The sequence below is a fragment of the Palaemon carinicauda genome, chromosome 35, assembly GCF_036898095.1.
Source record: "Palaemon carinicauda isolate YSFRI2023 chromosome 35, ASM3689809v2, whole genome shotgun sequence".
NCBI classification, from domain to species: Eukaryota; Metazoa; Arthropoda; class Malacostraca; order Decapoda; family Palaemonidae; genus Palaemon; species Palaemon carinicauda.
The window spans coordinates 29,513,147-29,528,946 of record NC_090759.1 but is presented as its reverse complement, the minus strand read 5'-3'; the positions used below and the strand labels follow the sequence as shown (position 1 = coordinate 29,528,946).

Below are 15,800 nucleotides of genomic sequence, written 5' to 3'. Positions count from 1 at the left end.
CTCGAAGACGGATGAACTGGGATCTGGAAGTACGCGTCCTTCAGGTCCAGTGTACACATGAAGTCTTGTGGTGTCACTGCAAGTCTGACCGTGTCCGCCGTCTCCATGCTGAACGGGGTTTGTTTGACAAACCTGTTCAGAGCTGAGAGGTCGATGACGGGTCTCCAGCCTCCAGACGCCTTCCTTACAAGAAAGAATCGACTGAAGAAGCCTGGGGAACCGTCGACGACCTCCTGGAGAACGCCCTTCTTTAACATGGTCTCGACTTCTGCCCGTAGGGCTTGCCCCCTTGCCGATCCCATGGCAAAGGAGCTCAACGACACTGGATCCGCTGTCAGGGAAGGTAGAGATGTTGTGAACGGGATGCGATATCCCTGACTGATTACGGAAATCGTCCAGGAATCGGCCCCATTGCTGCCACCTGATTGCGCAACTTTGTAGGCATCCCCCCACTGGTGGACATGCAGGGGGATTGCCAATCCTAGCTTTTGCGGCCTCGGCCACTCCGTCTAGGATTTTTCCCTCCCCTGGAGGACTTTTTGCCTTTCTTGTCTTTGACAGGAAAGGGGTTCGACACCGTTACCTTTGCTGCCACTGCCGGTTTCGTTGTCTTGGACGGGCGAGGTTGTTGAGGTGCTGGAGGTTTATAGGGCTTTGATGTAAGAGCCCTATGTAGGAGAGAGTGCTGGTTGGACTTCCTCCACCTCTCAGCGGCCTGTTCCATGTCTTTAGGCTCAAAACATGACAAATTCGAAGATAATTTGTATTTTTCCTAACCATACAAACCTTAGCTATTTACAGAGGGTTTACCTTTTAGCGCAGCTGAAATGGCGAGCCATTAGAATTTAACGAGGGTGTATTACCCCCGCGCTAGTTAGCGGGAGGGGTAGGGGAGTGGTAGCTAGCTACCCCTCCCCCCCCTCACACACAGATGAATGCTCACTTTCACTTAGAGGTAGGACTTGTCTTGGGGGACAGGGCTGGCGGGCAAATATGTGTAAATAGCTAAGGTTTGTATGGTTAGGAAAAATACAAATTATCTTTGAATTTGTCATTTGTTCCGTAACCGAAATACAAACCACGCTATTTACAGAGGGTGACTTACCCCTTAGGTAGGGTGGAAAGTCCCCAGCCATACTGGCTTTGGCTTTACCCGGGGACTCAGAATCCGAGTGAGTCGCACTCGAGAAAAGGAGTCCCTGCACCTCACAAGTTCCTTGCTCCGCAAGGAACCATGTGGCCTACGTAAGCTTGTGTGTGAAGGAAGAAGCGTGACCCGTCCTAGGCAGTTGACCTGGAGTTCCAGAAGGAACTCTGGGTTAGGACGTTCCCAATACCACCTCGTCAGGGTATGGGGGACACGACAGTATTGACTCAATACTCGGAACACAAGGAAGCATGGTTTACCTGCAGAGGTTCGAGGTCAGGTATGCAGAGACCAGGATGCTGCTTCCCCGTAGAGGGGATGATGAAGAAAGAAATAAGAGCCAGACATACTTCTTTCGTTCATGCAGACTAAAACCTGATAACAATGCCCTCAACCTTCTGCTACCTGTCCAAAAAGGAGCTTGAGATTAGACCAGCTGTTGTGTAGCCACCTCAGAGCGATAGAAAACGTATCGAGACTCCTGTGGGTCACGCACTGCAGGAAGCGGGCTGCGAAGGTCATTAGACGCTTCCAGACTCCAGCTTGTAGCACCTGCGTCACAGAGTAGTATTACTCGAAGGCGAGGGACGTTGCGATGTATCCAACATCGTGCTGTAGGGCGACGTGACGGGGGAGGGTCTGGAGACAGGTCGAGATGAATGTCCTTGAGTCCGGGCTGAAGAGGTATACTGGTGACTCTCCCCCGTGTCCTCCTTGTGCTCCCAAATCGGCTGCAACTGAGGACAAACTGCAGCTGTTCCCAGCGCTAACCTCTCGATTCCTTTACTGGCAAGAAAGAGAAGGTCTTGGGACATCAGATACAGAATGGAGACTCGAAATCTTGAATGAATTGGACCGAAGGGCCGGGACCCCCAGATTCTGAGTCTAGCCAACAACTCAGGAGCGAACCTGAATGTTGCCTTCCCCTCTTCCTTAGAAAGGGGGGAGTCGTAAGAGACCAAGAAGATTGCTTACACACTGGCCGTGGCCAGAGTGAGCAGGAGACCCAAGGCGGAATACAATCCGAGGCCTGTCGTAAAGGGCCTTGAGAAGATCTCTTAAAGGACTAAAAGTCCGAGCCAAGCTCCAAGTTGGAGGTCTTCCTCCGACTAGGGCAGGGACGATCGTAGCTTCGCATGACCGAGGATAGATCCAGCGGGCAGGAAAAAGTTATTCCTTTAAGCCTGAAGGTCAGGGAAAGGCTGAGCGACAGGCTTCATTGCCGAGAGCGGAAAGGAGTTTCCTCCCGCCGAAAGGCAATAAGACCGTTATTGCTGGAGAAGAGGCCTCAAGGGAAGAGGTATATCTCCCACGGCACCAACCACCTTAGACTCTTCACTTTGCCTGGAAGACCCCTGTGGATGACTATCGCAGATGACGCGACCTCCGTACCGCGACTGTAGCGGGTTGTCTCTTCTTGAGGAGGAGGCGTAGTGTCTCCAGGCATGAAGCCGAAGCGACGCCCCGGTTCGGGAGAGATGTCGCAGTGTGGTTGTTTGAGTAGTCTGCGCCGTGGGAGAAGCTCTCCCGGGAGTTCCGTCAGGGGAAGCAGAGGGTCCAGAAACCGTTCTGCGCATAGTCCCAGTGGAGCTCTCCCATTGAAAGGTTGACAGACAACCTGGTCTTGTTGAGACCCATTGTCCACAGACAAAAAGGAGGGAAGACGCAGGCGTCGAAGTTGTCCCACCATCACCGGAATGCATCTTGCCAGAGTCTCGGGGTCTGAGACTGGGGGGAAGAACAGCGGAAGCTTGAGGTTCCAAGCTGTCGCGATCAGGTCCCCCAGACCAGGACTTGCTGGTTACTCAAGGTCAAAGACCCCCAGGTACACTCTCTCTACGAGGCTCTGCTCGGATAGTCGGAGAGAACATTCCCCTGCCTGGAATGAGAGAGCCGATGGTGGTATTGAGAGAATCTCAATCATCCCGGTATCTCTACTGCAAGATGTGAAGGTGTGAAAATGCGTCCCCTGCTGGTTAGAATACGCAAGAATCATGAAGTCGACGCGCACGGGGCGACTCGGCAGGAGCTGTAGGATCTGTAGAGGGGCCAGACTAAGGCCCCTAAGCCTGCCTGAATGATGGAGAGGTATCCTTCAGGTCTTGACCATAGGCCTGGACTGGAACATGCCCCCCGCTTTCCTTTGACGAGTCCGAGAACAGCACCAAGAATGTGGGGAAAGGACGAGAATATCCACTACCATCAAGAGGCTCCATAGGTCAACACCCATTGCAGGTCTAATAGTTCCGCTGGTCCCATAGGGGCCAGGAAGTCCGGTTAAACATTGCCTGAAGCCACCGGAACTTGGACCGCCCCACATGGAACTTATCCTGAGGCGACCGTTCGGACTATAGACGGGTCAATGAGGAAAGGAGAACTAGGAAACGTTCCAAGGTAGGGCTGAAAGCTCTGCTTGACTGAGAACAGGGACTGCGACTCTCCTCAGTCTTGCCACAGTCAACTGAAAGGAAGGTTCGGAGGATGTGGTAACAGAATCTGGCGTCCCCATGTGGTCACCCATCTAAGTACCGACCAGAACCAACGTTGCTTAACCTCGCTGGACGGACGAGAAGCGGGGTTTCCAACGTGGTAAGGCCGTTGACTCAATATCATGGCCAGATACTCCAGATGTTGAGGCAGAAGAAGAGAAGGCTCCAAGCAAAATACCATGAACCCACACTCATGGTAAGCATCCGGAAGCTTGTCCCGGCGCTGAAGAAGGTCGAACCCGAGCCTACCGGAGTTGACCAGCCCTCCAAACAGCAGAGGAGACGGAAGCCTGCACCTGAGCGGCCATGAGGAAGGCAGGGAGAGTTTTCTGGGGAAAAAACCTGCTATGCCACGGCGGGATAGCCACACTGCATCATAAGCAGGAATACTTGCAGTCTAGGCTGAATTCGACGAGCTCCCTGGAAGATGGATGGAATGGAAACTGAAAGTACCCGTCCTTACGATCCAGGGTTTAAGGAGTCCTGTCACCTCGTTACCAGTCTGATCGATTCTGCTGTTCTACGCTGGCCGAAGTTTGTTCGACAAACTTGATCAGGGCTGAGAGGTCGACTACGGAACTCCCGTCTCAGGTCCTTCCTTACAAGAAAGGATCGACTGAAGAGGCCGGGGGTGAAGCCGTCGATGATCCTATGGAAGACCTTCGCCTAAGGTATGGATCATTCTGCCCAACCGGGCAACTCTTGCTGACGCTATGGCATAGAGGTTCAGAGACACTGAATTCCCTGACAGAGACAGCAGGCGCAATATCCTTGGCTGATCACAGAGATTGTGCGGGAATGGGCATCGGGAAGCTGTCATTCGGATGAGTAACCTTAAGCATCCTCCCAGCGAAAAACCAGCAATCCTAGAGTTCGTGAACTCTGCCGCTCCTTTTAGGACTATGCCCCCCCCGGGGAGCCTCCCGTGCCATCTGTTCCTGACAGGAGGAAACTGCAATTGGACACCTTGTCCCAGTTGTCGTAGCCGATAACTTAGGCCGACGTGGTTGAAAAAAAAAGGGCGCTGGAGCCCAGCAGAGTCTGGAAGAAAGCGCCTTGGAGGAGTGAAAACGGAAGTCGATTTCCTCCGCACAGCCGCTGTCTAAGTCTCTGTCCTTGGGCACAAACAAACTCTTCTCAAGGATGGAAGGGTGTCTGAGGTCGTCGACCTCCACAGATGAGACACCCAAAGGAAGCCCTCAGTCAGCGCGTCCAGATGGTACAACATCGAGCTTGTCCGCAAGTTAGATACTTAACGACGAAAGGCCAAGGTGCCTGAGCTCGAGAGGAGGAAAGTACCCATGATCTTCCTGTAGCTTCCTTGAACCAAACCTCGGGCCGTAACCGAGGAGGGAAAGGACCTGGTAAGCCTCCAGAGGAAGGGGTAAGCAGTCACCCCTTGTCCGATGGAGAAATCTCGAACGGAAAGCCCCCCCGCCAAAAATCCTTCCAGAGAATGACGGGGAAGGGCTAACCCAGGTTCTGGAAAGAGGAGTGTTGCTCAGATCTCCCTGAAGTTTCTCCTATTCTTGCAAGTGCCATGCTCTGCGTTTAAGGGGTGAGGCCGTGTTCTGGAAATACGCTCCAGAACTCGCCAGGCTGGCCATGCTGCGAAAACCCCATTGGGAATCGTGGTCGCAATCGCCCTGTGGAAGCGCCCATGCGCGGTAACGCAAACAAAGGTGAGCGAAGGAGCGCAGAAGGAGGGCGAGCGTGGTAGGAAGGGCGAGAGCTGGTGGTCGGCGAGCGATAACCCATAGACGAGCAATGGATACTGCAAGAAATAAGCCGACGTTTGTGCGACGAAACACTGTAGGTTCGAGCGACAGAACACCGTCGGTTCGTGCGACGGAACACCGTCGATCCTCGCGACGGAACACCGTCCGTCCGCGCGATGGAAAACCGTTGGTTCGCGCGCGGGCGAACATTGGAGAGCATGGGCGCGGACGCGCATGAGCGTAAACGTGCAGGCACGTGGGCGTGTGGGCGCGCAGGCAAGCGATCGCGCAGGCGAACAGTCGCGCGGGCGCGCAGGCGAACGGTCGCGCAGGCGAACGGTCGCGCGGGCGAGCGGTCGCGAGGGTGAATGAGTGCGAGTCCGAGGCGGCAAACGCAAGCGTTAGCGCGATGGCGAGGAAACGCGCTGCCGCGTGGGCGAGGAAGACTGCTGGCGATATGGATCAACAGGCGATCGGTGGTGAGCTGGTGAGCGCTAACGCGCAGGTTGGCGATGGCGCATTGTGGCATGCCGACGCGATGGCGAGCAGCATGCGCAGGTGAGCGATCGCGCGATGGCGAGCAGCATGCGAAGGTGAGCGATCGCGAGCAGCTTGCGCAGGTGGGCGATCGCGCGATGGTGATCAGCATGCGCAGGTGGGCGGTCGCGCGATGGCGATCAGCATCCGCAGGTGGGCGGTCGCGCGATGGCGATCAGCATCCGCAGGTGGGCGGTCGCGCGATGGCGATCAGCATCCGCAGGTGGGCGGTCGCGCGATGGCGAGCAGCATCCGCAAGTGGGCGGTCGCGCGATGGCGAGCAGCATCCGCAGGTGGGCAGTCGCGCGATGGCGAGCAGCATCCGCAGGTGGGCGATCACGCGATGGTGAGCAGCATCCGCAGGTGGGCGATCGCGCGATGGCGAGCAGCATGCGCAGGTGAGCTAGTAGCTGGCGAACCATGTTCCTTCAGAAGTGTTGGAGAACGTTGGCGTGCCGGCTGTAACACACGCGGGCGATCCGGAGATCGCCGAGAATCGCCGAGAGACAGGTGATCGCTGGCGAGCTGATGATCGCTGACGAGCAGAAGGCAACGCGTGGAAGCCTGCGCATAGAAGAAGAGTCCTTGACCCCGACCTGAACCGAAGTTCTAGATCGCGAGGGCGAACGTGGGCGCACAGGGTGCGTAACAGGAACCAACAGGAACAGCAGGGATGATCATCATGAGAGCGCTGACGAACAGGAGAGCGCTGATGAGCAGGAGAGCGCCTGTGCGCTAAACACTGAGCAGGAGCAGGAGAGAACACAACAGAAGGGCACGCAGGGGAACCCTGACACGCAAGGGAAGAACCCCCGTGGGAGGCAACCTTTTGCCCCGAAGGGATCGTTGTCCGTCGGGAGACTGATGACCGTCGGAAGACCGTTGTCTGTCCGCCGGGAGACTGATGTCCGTCGGAAGACCGTTGTCCGTCGGGAAGACCGTTGCCTGTCGGAAGACGAGATCAGACTGCTGTCCATCTGCACCAAGGCGGAAGATCAAGAAAAAGGAGTTGTAGGCTGCAAACGGAGATTCAAAAAGGCGCCTCTTAGCACCCTTATAGGGAGATGAGAGGCCCTTACGATGAGGCGGACGGTGGGCCTTACGGCGATGGAGGCCAACAGCAACAGAAGAATCCTCCGAAGAGGAGTCTCTATGAGTGTACTCTCTCGCGAACGAAAGAGAAACTTCGTAGAAGAGACTGGTCAGCCAGTGACCTAAAAGGAGCAATCCTCCGAAGAGGAGCTCCTGCAGTTGCCCAGCCCCTTGAGCGAAACTGCAGGTGTGATCGCTCAGCACCAAGAGCATAGTCGCACGAAAAAAAGGCAAGAGAAGAACCCCCCAAAAGGGGAAAAACTCAAGCCTGGACAGGAAAAACTTCCCTCAGAAGGAAAGTTACCCGCCAAAGGAGGCAAGCCTCCTGAGAGTTCTAAAATGAACTGGAGAGCTGTCCGTCGTCACGGGAGTACTTCCAGTAGAAGGAGACACGCCCCTGACGAAAATACAAGGGGGGCGGCAGCAACAGCCAAATCCCCAGGACTCAACAAGACAACTCACACCGTTGCCATATTACAGAAACGAACTAGATCGGTAACTGTAAAAAAATAAAACAAAAAACATTAGTACACATTCATTCCCCCGGGAAGGCTCCGAAGAGGAATCCCAAGGGAAAGGAAACAAGAATTACACAACAGGCACGTGCCCTCACAACCACTTACACTCACGGAAGGAGAGCTGTAACCAAAACAGAATTATAACAATTATAATTATGTAACTATGTAATTATGTAATTTAAAAATGAATGGACACTAAAGAAAGAACGAAAACCCCGAAAGGAGTCGTTCTACAAGCTGAAAAAAAAAAAAAACAACTACAATTAGATTCATAAACTAATTGAGACAAACGTACGGCGTAGCAACCCCCCCACACGGAAAGGAAGCTACAAGGGCGTAGTAACACGTAGTAAAAGGGTGAACGACCTTAAGAGAGAGAGAAAGACATAAGTCAAACTTGATCGCCACCCATAAAATTACGCCGTGGTGGCCTAACTGCCGAGGACTCCACGTAGATATCGTACACTACACACACAACTCTGAAAAGGAAACTTACTGATTTCTATACTCAAATATATATACAAACATGAAAACATGTTTACATATATATTGAGTAAATGAAAAGTAAGCGATTAAGTAAAGACAAAACAAACAATGGCTGCCAAGAGAGGATCAAGACAGAGACGTCTGTCACAGTCCGAGCCAAAAGTGAAAGTGAGCATTCATCTGTGTGTGAGGGGGGGGAGGGGTAGCTAGCTACCACTCCCCCTACCCCCCCCACTAACTAGCGCGGGGGTAATACACCCTCGTTAAATTCTAATGGCTCGCCATTTCAGCTGCGCTAAAAGGTAAACCCTCTGTAAATAGCGTGGTTTGTATTTCGGTTACGGAACAAAGATTTTTTCCCAAAATGGAAGAATGTCTGAGCCTGCTGATCTCGACGGCTGGGACCTTCGTATGGAACCTCTCTGCCACCGCATCACGTCGTTTCAGAATGGAATTGGCCCACAAGTTCGAGACTTGGTGGGCCAGAAACTCAATGGTGCGGGTGCCCGAAAGGAGGAAGGTCTCCAAGGCCTTCCTGGTGCTCTCCTTAGACAGGTCCTCGGATCGCAACAGGATGCCAAGAGACCCCAGCCACGAAGTAGCCTGCATGGCACACTTCGCAACCTTCTCCTGACTTAGGATCTCTGTCGCCGAGAAAGACACTTGCCGGCTAGAGAGCCTTTCTAGAGGAACTCCCTTGGTGAGCTCTTCCACCGAATGGTGCAAGGGGAGAGCTAGGCAAGACTCCTCCATGATCTCAAAGTACCTCCTCTGGTGGATACAAGGAGGAGGGAGGAGCTTGTTGCCAGCAGTGGAACGGCTGGAGGAGGCGAGCTCGGAGAGCTGGCCCTCAACCTTATCCCTGGCACTCTTCACCCCTTGGGACCAGGGCAAAGCCGCACTGGCCTTAGCGGGCTTCTGAGTGCCAAAGACTCGGTCCAGGACCGTGTCCTTGCCCTCTCGAGGAGGAATCTCAGGATCCGGGAACCCGCTGAGATGTCTCATCAGGGTCAGAACCTGCCAGAAGGCATGCTCTGACTCCTGTGGCTCCCCTCCTGGAGAACTGGCAGCAAAGTCTCTTCTTGGGGGACATGTGGATGTTCTCTGCGGGTCTTGTTGGCTCTGGTTGAATCCTTGAGGATGACTTGGGGATGGTCTTAGAGTCCTTAGGTTCTCTCCTAGGAGGACTACAGGACTCTAACAACGACGTCTGTGGGCTCTTCTCCGCCCCAACCCGGGACGATTCTCCTGCATGTGGGGTTTCTCCCATTGGTGCGATGGGAGAACATCTGCATGACGGCTCTGACAAGGGACACGAACCATGGCTGCTTACTGACAGCTGCACTGTCAGAGATTCCCTTTGGAGGGAAGGGGATCGGGCGATCCTTCGGAGTAGTAACTACAACTGGGCCTGGCTGAAAAGAAAGGGAAGAAGGAGGTTGGTTCCTAGACCTATTCGAAGTTTTTCCCTCTTCCTGCGGGAGAGCTGATCTGCGCTTGCAGGAGGGGGGGGGGACGTGAAGATGACAACCTGGAGGCTCTCGTTCCTGTAGTTTCGCGCTGGGGATTGCGTTGAGAATCGCACTGGCGCTCGCGCAATGGTATTTTCCCTGGTTCGCGTGCGGCCACGCGGAGATGATGGCGACGGCGCGCCATCATGACAACCTGGAGGCTCTCGTTCCTGTAGTTTCGCGCGGGGGCTCGCTCTGGGGATCGCGTTGAGAATCGCGCTGGCGCTCGCGCAATGGTATTTTCCCTGGTTCGCGTGCGGCCACGCGGAGATGATGGCGAGGGCGCGCCATCATGACAACCTGGAGGCTCTCGTTCCTGTAGTTTCGCGCGGGGGCTCGCTCTGTGAATCGTGCTGGGGATCGCGTTGAGAATCGCGCTGGCGCTCGCGCAATGGTATTTTCCCTGGTTCGCGCGCGGCCACGCTGAGATGATGGCGAGGGCGCGCGGGCGAGCGCTGGCGTGCAGGAGAGCGATGGCGCGCGGGCGAGCGATGGCGTGCAGGAGAGCGCTAGAGCGATGGCACGATGGCGTGCAGGAGAGCGCTAGAGCGATGGCGCGTAGGTGAGCGATGGCGCACAGGCGAGCGACTGCGCACAGGCAATCTACAATGCGTGGGCGAGCGATGGCGCGCAGGTGCTCGGTGGCGCGATCTGGCGAAAGCAGAGGGTGTGCCGAAGGGTGTGAAAGCGCTTGCGCACGCGGAGGTGATTGCTCGCGCGTGAGTGGGCGCGTAGGATCTCGCTGAGCTCTAGAAGGCATGCGCTCACGCGCAGGGGAGATACCCCTAGCGCGTGGGAGCGCAGGAGAGCGCACAGCAAGAGCTGGAACAGGTGCGCGCGACGGAGACTGCGCGCGATGGAGACTCGCGCGCAGGTGAGGGCTGACAAGCAGGCGAGGTCCGAAGGCGCGTAGGAGATCGCTGACAGGAATGAGAAGAAAGATTCTTCCCTCCTGCGCCCAGATCCGGAGATCGTGGGCGCGCAGGCGAACGTTGGCACACAGGCGAACGCTGGCGAGCAGGAGATCGTGGGCGCGCAGGAGATTGTGGGCGCGCGTGCCGCATATCAGGATGAGGGCGCGCCGATGTGCACTGGCGAGGAGAAGATCGCTGGCGTACAGGTGAGCACTTGCGCGCAGGTGAGCGCTGGAGAGCAGGAGAGTGCTGGCGCGTAGTCTCAGCAACAGGAGATCACTGGCATGTTGTCCCTGGAACAGGAGGTCTCTAAAGTGATGTCTCAGGAACAGCAGGAGCGCGCTTGCGCGCCATTGCGCGTGGGCGTGCAGGAGAATGTTGGCGCGCAGGGGATACCTGGCGCTTAAGGGACTTACTCACAATGTGAGAAAGCCCCTTTTGCCCCGAAGGGACCGATGCCCTTTGAATAACGGAGTGCGTGGGCGGCCACAGCGCGTCAGCGGCCAGGAACGGAGATGGGTCTGCAGCGAAGGAGATCGTGAATGATCTGCAGAGAGGTCCAGGGATACAGCTGCAACGGTCGATGCATGGCGAGGAGGATCCTCTGTGGGGGACTGTGAAGACGAAGAACCGAAGAGGCGCCTCCTAACTCCATTGTGGGGAGAAGGAATGCCTCTACGGCAAAGAGGAGGGCGAGCTTTCCGTCTGATACGTCCTCTGGGGGCAGCAGGCAGACCATCGGCAGTCCTCCGAAGAGGAGTCTCTGTTAAGTGAACTCCCCCGAGGAGGAGAATCACCAGCAGGAGAGACCGTTGGACTTAGCTCCTCCCTCAAGGGATGTTCGGAGGGGGGAACTAAGCCTTCAGCTACATCAGGAACCATAGCAGGGGTTTGACCTAACTCGTCGGAAGCCACTGCCACAACAACGTCGACGATAGACAGAGGATCAACCTCTGCTACCGTTGGCGACTGTTTGACAGCAGCCCCCAACCTGATTATGTCAAACAGGGCTTCCTTGGAGGGCGAACCCTTAAGCCCCAAGGAAGCCCAAAGCTGTAACATATCATTCTTAGACACATTGTTATCAGAAATATCCTCCCCCGGGGGAGGAGGAGGAGCTGCCTCGCTATGGGAGGCAACTCCCTCTCCCAAACCCCGAGGTTGGTGAATGTAAGTACGGCCTACACTACCACTCAACGGCCTCTCGGGAGAGACCAATCGAGTGGGAGCTTCGGAGGAGGTTTGGGTTACGGAAGAAGAGTCCTTGGGGTTTTCTCTCTTCAAGGAAACCCCTGAAGGAGAAATATCCTGTTTGGACTTCTTCTTCCGGCGCCGGGAAAACCTCTCCCACTGGGAGGTAGACCACTCCCTACACTCACCACATACTTTATTTCTTTCACACCGTTGGCCCCTGCAAAAAGGACACAAGGTATAAGGGTCGGTGTCCACCGCCGACATATAAGTTCCACAAGGGCGGTCAGGTACGCCGGGACACTTCCGCATGGTAGAGGCCAACTTCCAAACACACTGTGTAAAAGAAAAAGCAAAAACAAAGATCAAAGGCTGTCAAAGTATGCGAGGGTGGGAGCAGACTCGTCTGATCGTCACCCGAGCCAAAAGCAAAGTGAGCTAATCACAGGTGTGTGAGGGGGGGAGGGGTAGCAAGCTACCCCTCCCTACCCCCTCGCTAACTAGCGAGGGGGTAGTAAACCCTCGTTAAAATTCTAATGGCTCGTCATTTCAGCTATGCCGAAAGTAATACCCATATTAAATAGCGTGGTTTCTATTTCAGTTACAGAAAAAATTTACTATAGCACAATTTTCATAATGAAGAAAACCAAAAGTGTTTCTAGCATATTTATAAATACTTTGATCTGCTCTAGGGGAAAAACCCATATTTTAAAAATTTGAGCTGTTTTAAAATTCCGAAATTTAATACTGAAAAACCACAATTTAAAAGGAAAATAAACACAAAAACACCACCTAACCTAACTTACGAACTATATCCTTACATACTTAACCATTGGAGGGAAGGATATGGCCCCTGTGACCATTCCTTAGACTGCCGTAGGATTAAGTCTCAACCCTGTGTTTGCTTCCAAACTGGCTTCACTCTTGGCAAGGTAACACTAAATCTAGCACTTCATAAATTGTAAAACTAAAGTCTGTTTCATCCTAGCTGGCAAATAGAGCCGAACCACGATTTGAAAGCTCATCGCTGATTGGCTGTTGGTTCAGGATCCTCCCCTCCCACTGACCGACGACGAAGCAAAACTTTACATTTGTCTGCAGTAAATGATGTTCATTTTTGCTTTATACCTCGCTTGATTTACGTAATATCTACCTGGTTCTTTGGTCACACAGATTAAAGGTTGATGATAAGTATTACCTTAAAAAAAAAAAAAAGAAAAAAAAAAAAAGTGAAACATGCACAGAAAAAATTATATACAAATTTTTTATATGCTGGTGTTTTACCTAAAGAGGTTATGCAAACGTAAATAAAAATAGGTGGATTTTGTAGAAAAAGTTCTCTAGTATATCATGAACCTAAAAAAATCATGCAATGAAGGAAAATAAAGGTGAAATAATGGCAAAATAACTAAGCTATGAAGGAAAAAATAAAAACTTCTCGTGATGAGTTGGAATATTTTGATGACAACGGGTGATCATGTACGGGCGGGATGCATTGCCGAAATGTAACCAAAATTTAAAACGATATCGCGGTACAAAGCCAAATATTTCACCATTATTTTCTTTCCTTGCATTATTTTTTTAGGTTCATGACATTCAAGATTTTTTCCACAAAATCCACCTATTTTCATTTACGTTAGCATAACATTTGTAGGTAAAGAAACAGCATGTAAAAAAAGTTGCATAATGTTTCTTCAGAGCTCGTTTCTCTTCAACTCGTATTTTATCGTATATTTTATTAAGATACTGATATTTTTCAAACTTAACCCTTTTACCTCCAGGCTATTTAGAACTTTCCAACCCTTCACCGCCAGGGTCTTTTTTTTTTTCATGCACATTTTGCTATTATATTTTCTAAATTGCTCTAACTACCTTAATTTTTGTCGTAGAGAGGTCAGGTTGGTCTCATTCTTTTGGAAAATGCCTGAAGTTTCTCAAAAAGTTATCAAAAATATGCAAACAAAAAAAAATGTAAATAGAAGTTTTTTGCAAGGACGTAACAGTACGTCCATGGGGGTAAAGGGATGAGTTTTGTGAAACGTACCAATACGTCCTTTGGGGGTAAAAGGGTTAGGATGAATTTCATGACATTATCCTCAGTTCCTGAATGGGTGCCATGTGTAGGAAATGACTGCAATAGTTTGAGGGAAATTCAATCTATTAAGGTAATCCATGATACCGTAGTTATTACAATCTCTTTATAAAACCTTTGCATGACGTGTGTAACTAATTATCAATGGAATACAATTATTAGAAAGATATTTAAAGTTATTATAAAAATATCTAAGGCATATGAGAATTACAGGTTTTATTCAGGGTTTAATTAGTACAGTATACAGCTTTTCAGGTCATGAGGGAGTCACAGGGGGGACAGAAAAGTGAGAGAAACAAGTTTCCTAGGTTAGGTTAGGTGGGTGTGGTTAGGTGATGACATATTACTTTTTTATGTTTCCCTCAGCAAATAACCTGTTTCTCACAACACTCAAGCTATATACTTTTCCAACTCGTGTCAGTGTGATTTATGCATATCTACCATTAGCGCATGGTATGAAAAGCTTGTGGTATTTTTTTTGGGGGGAGGGGGTCCCAAAGGTTCCCAAAAACACCAGTTTCCCGCTAGGACCTAATAATAGTTTAAAATTGGGGAAAGGATCTTTGACAAGAAACTAAATCCAGGATGAAATAGGGAAATTATGTGATGTAAGGATTTGGCGAGAAATTATAAATTATAGAGGTACATAAATTTGACACAACAGTACATTAAAAACCAAAAATTATTAATATAAAAAAGGGCTGAAGAAAACACGAACGATAACATCATCTATTCCAAGAACCCACAAGAATGTGTAATACAACCCCGATGACAGTCAGCTACGCTGCAAGAGCACAACGCCCCAAAACATAAACCCAGGAAATATGTCCCAAAAGCTTAAATTGTAGGATCATGTATGAGACTTACGCATGCCTGTGTCATGGTCGATCCCTTTCACACTAGCTGACGTCAGCAAAACACGGAAATCATCTTGAATTCGATAAGATAAGAAGCACAACGGATTTGGTCAGCTGACGTTTGTTTACTATCGGCCAGCCACAGAACTGTGTCAGAAACGGCCGAATTTGGGTAAATAATGGACCAAGTTGATTACTGGCATTTCTCTCACTATAATATACAATATGAACAGCACAGAAATTACTAATATATATGATGAATTATATTAATATCATAATTACCGAAGGTTTATTTCGTCTGCCATCAAAATATTCGGCCACAATTAACAAAGAACGTAATGTCGAGGCAATGCCTGTATTGGCGACTTGCATATAATGGCTGTATGAGAAGCATACAATTATAATGTACTTTAGGTTATAATAAATATCCAAATACAATAATCTATTTATGTATTCGCAAACTGTAAGTTTTATATTGGCATTAACGTATTGACCTACACATAATGACGTTTTGATTTAAGTTATCCTTTTTCGTACACGTCTTGTGAAACACGTGAGCAACGCTTCCATTGATTTTGACATTTCTATTAAATCATTTTGTTGCATTTACGAAATCGACTTGGAAATGCCGTAAACCTGAAGCATTACAAGGAATTTTGTATGAAACTATCTTATGAAAATGTATCAACATAGATAACTAATGGTTTTTTTCTTTTTAAACAAAGGGATTGATCTCGCCTATTTCAAAGAATTAAATCTTTGTGAATGAAAATTCTGTCCTGCATAATGTGTTTTATCTTGCTGGAAAAAATACAATAATTTCAGATCAATTTCCTAGTTAATCTAGAATTACTGCACGCAAATAAAAATGTTTTCAAGCACATTAAACGTTCGTGATGTATTTATTTTCTTATATCGAAAACATCACAAGTAGTTTTTTTTTATTATATGTAGACCATTTGGGTATGCCTTGACAACTTTCTTATTTAAATGTGGTGGTATCTGTTTATTCAGCCATTTCAAATTTTGAGAGTTAATTCCAATTACTTAATGGAGTAACACAACTCCCCAGGTTAGCATATACCCGGAAGACTGAAGGTATTAAAAATTACACCAAGAAGAAGATGAAGACTTGCTTTAATGCTTTTCCTGGCATCTAACTTTAGTGCTTCGATATTGTGGATTTGACATTTAACCAGGAATGCGTAGTGTGTAACGTTTTTATTGTGATTGTGTGATACAAGAATA

The 15,800-nt window shown here is 50.4% G+C and overlaps 1 protein-coding gene and 1 pseudogene across 1 annotated transcript in view; both read right to left on the bottom strand.

The window, feature by feature from the left end:
• The window catches only part of LOC137627677 (transmembrane protein 184C), a 74,134-nt gene extending 59,415 nt beyond the window's left edge, over positions 1–14,719 (bottom strand). The window contains exon 1 of the mRNA XM_068358869.1: positions 14,563–14,719. The gene's annotated coding sequence lies outside the window, so the exon portion shown is untranslated. The remainder of the gene's footprint in view (positions 1–14,562) is intronic.
• Positions 3,632–3,750, bottom strand: LOC137628034 (5S ribosomal RNA; annotated as a pseudogene).
• Positions 14,720–15,800: the final 1,081 nt, after the last annotated feature.